The sequence below is a fragment of the Trachymyrmex cornetzi genome, unplaced genomic scaffold (genome assembly GCF_001594075.2).
Source record: "Trachymyrmex cornetzi isolate Tcor2-1 unplaced genomic scaffold, Tcor1.1 scaffold803, whole genome shotgun sequence".
NCBI classification, from domain to species: Eukaryota; Metazoa; Arthropoda; class Insecta; order Hymenoptera; family Formicidae; genus Trachymyrmex; species Trachymyrmex cornetzi.
Window position 1 is genome coordinate 332,626 of NW_017300140.1, and position 3,665 is coordinate 336,290.

Sequence of the window (3,665 nt, forward strand, 5' to 3'; positions counted from 1 at the left end):
CTCGTGTCCAATTGAGCCGTGTCCAACTGGGTGCCACCCCGATTGGATTATAGAGTTGTATAAGTTACGAAAGAGTTGTGTGAATTTAAGTGTAAGATAAATAAATTTGAACTTATAAACATGCGTTATGAAAAAGAAAAAAGAAGTAAACAGTAAACTTTATTTTTATTCAGCGTAATTCAATTTAAATAAAAAAATGTTCATGTAATAACACTTGGCACTTTTGCTGGACCAAAAAAGTTTTTATTGCTGAAACAATAAAAACTTTTCAAACATAATAATGAATTTAATTTGAATGCTACATTTATTAAAAAGAAGGTTGAATGATACGCGATCAGAAATTATACGAAAGAATCGAATCGAACGTGAATATTTGTCAAGTGCCAATTTGAGTGATATATAACATTACTTAGTAACATTAAGGGGTCCGGGTGGTTTGAAGGATCAAAAAAACCTATTTTTTTAATTCCATTTTCGGAAAGTTGATTGTCTTGAAAATATGTTGCCAAAACTGTTGATAAAAATAACGTAAGATAACGGAATTATTCATGGTTTACTGAAATGGTGCACAGGTAAAAATTAGGCGTGTTTGAGTTTCGATCAAGGCGCGCCGCACAGTGGGGCCGAATGAACTTTCGTGTTTCAAAAACGGCTACAGTTTCGAAATTTGAATCGATTTCGATGAATTTTTTACAAATAAAAGCTAATTAAATTTGGAACAACTCTGTCTAGCCAAATTTTTATTTCTTGCTTCTATTTTTATTAAATCGTACATAAAAAGGTTAGAAAATTTTCAACTAAACAATAACTCGTTTAATATGACATTTAATCTGGAGACACTGGTAGTGTCTCGGCGCTAAGCTACGCGCAGCGACACTACCATAGCTACTTTACGCGAGCCGGCGAGTTGCAACAGATCGAGATTATCGAATCGCAATAAGGGCTAAATCGATCAAGTTCTAAGTGTGCTCAATCGATTGCAACTGCTCGGGATATATAATGAAAGTGTTTTTATTTTTTTTTTCTACGTGCTCTACGAGCGGAGATATTGCGACACAAAGTACGAATCTGAAACTTTTATTATTAAGAAACGTCATCATCATCAACGTCGTCGTCGTCACCGCTACGGAGTGGTGGGGGTAATGTACTTTTGGAATTTTTGGCGCAAGAGGTAAATGTGGCGCTGGCAATGCATGGTCACATCACACATGTGTCTGTTTTCTGTGGCTGATGATACGCGCAGCGATGAACTAGTGTATTAGGTTGGGAAATTCGCCACATCGATGGCATAGACTAGAGGAACACGTAAGTGATTTTCTGCTACTACAATTACACAAATTAGACTTGCTCGATACGTTTTTGCACGAAATGAACGAATCTGGTAAAAAAAAAATGTATCGCTTTACTCTATGGACCGAGATATTAATCGTTAAAGTTGATGACTATTTAAATAGTCTTAAATTAATATCTATTTGGAAATCTGTCACATCGATGGCATAGAAGAATATGAGAACATGTAATTTAAGCTAGAATAAGTATTTTCTGCTTCAAATTCTCTGCTTTAAAAACACATTCTTTGTTTTAAGAATACAAATTATTTTCTATATAATTTTTATTTTTACGGTAGAGTATTTGGCTTGGTTAAATATTTGTCTGTAAAGTAGAAAATTTGTTTAACCCTCTTCCCATCGATGCAACAGATTTCCTAGTCTAGATATCTGGCAAAGCGACACATTTTTCATGTAGTGCAAAAATGCGTCGAATGAGTCTATTTTATTTTATCAACCTCGAGGAGATGAGGAGGCTAAATTCAGCAATTACCGAATGTTGATGTTTTGCATAAACCTAATTGTTTAGTGCATTATAATTCGACCTTGTACGTACATTATTATGTAACTTGTAATATATTTCCAGAATTTATCACAATTCAACTGTGAGACATCTGAGCTGTGCAATGACACATATCGATCCACGTATGAAAGAAGAGAGAGAGAGATTCTCTACTTTTCTTAGATATGCTTGTACAAAATTGTAATAGTGCATTGGCGAAAGATAAAATATTAACTAATTTTTTAGGTATGTAATAATATTCGTAGGTTACATAATGAAGGTAGCCCTGTGACACACAAATTAATAACAATGTTACATTCCAAAAGTACTAATGCAAAATGGAGAATTAAAGTTCTGGAACGTTTAGTTAATTTATTTACCTTTACTTTTTGTTAACTACAGGAAACTTTGTACAAGTACAGGATCGATTATGCCTCCGTTTGTGAATCTTGACGAAGATATGATCTCGATAGATAATTGTGAGAAAGAAACCTTACCCATAGAATCTATTAATGTCACTAATGTGTCTGATATTTGGTTCGAAATATGTCCAGATGAGAAAGTTGAGAGTTACACAGAGATTACAATTTTGAGCGAAACAGCTGCATTATTGAAAAATATTGTAATTATGCAATTGATTGTGGAATACATTGATACGTTGGATCAGGATGATTATAACGTCAAACGTATGAAGCATTAGTTTAAAGGTACATTTCATGATGCATACATGAAAAATTTCTTGTCGAGGTTTCCTTGTGGTAAAGTAAAGTCTCTTATTAATGAACCCAGAAAACATCAAAAAGATTTTTCTCAAATGGAATTTACGGAAGAATGTTTGGAACAAAATTTGGGACTTTGTCAAATTCACGTATGGTTTACATCTCTGTTTAACTGCAACGAACGATTTCCCATTTCCCAAGTCTGTTAGGAGCTATCACATATCCATTCTGAAGTATTATATGTAACAAACACAAGTAATTATTATTATGTATGAGGCCTTTTTTACGAAACTCATTTTCAGGTATTATTGAAAATTGATGCGACTCGTCGGCTTTACCTCAACTGACTAAACTACTAAAAACTTTATTTTTGAAAGCTGGACCAGTTTGGTATAGAAATCCGGGAAACGTCAAAAAGATTTTTCTCAAATGGAATTTACGGAAGAATGTTTAGAACAAAATTTGAGACTTTGTCAATGTTACATCCCGATAAAATCCTCTCTTTCGTTATTATAAATATATGATTTATATCTTATTTTTACCTTATCTCTAGATTAGTATTTCGTCTTGGTCTTGATATTTCGTCCCTATTTTATCTTTATTTCGAAACCGAAAATTCTTTTTCTCCTTTATAGGGGGGTATATTTAGTTCCTTTATTTAAACATTCAAACCAACAGATAGATTACGTTATGTACCTTTATGTGTCACACAGATTATCTACTCTAAAGAATGTCTAAGAATATTCCACGATCTTTTTCAAAGAAGCCTTTCTATAAAATAATAAATAAAAGCGTATATTAACATTATATTAGTGATAATGTATGTTACATTAGCGTTTAGCAATTAAGGAATTAACAGCAAAATAGAAATCTTCCTGAATGCGAGGACAAATACCTTTTTCTTCTTTTTTTCTTTCTTCCAATAAAATTAAACCAATTTTAGATATATAATTCAGAATGTAATAGATTCGCCTCGCATAAAGATGTTAGTTAAGGAAGACCGAATTTTTATTATATTTAAATTATTAAAACTCTCAACCAGTGATGCACATTTGGCTCCCCGGCAACACGGAAAACCGCCCCACCACTTCGCCGCTGCGCGAGAGCGAGCGAGAC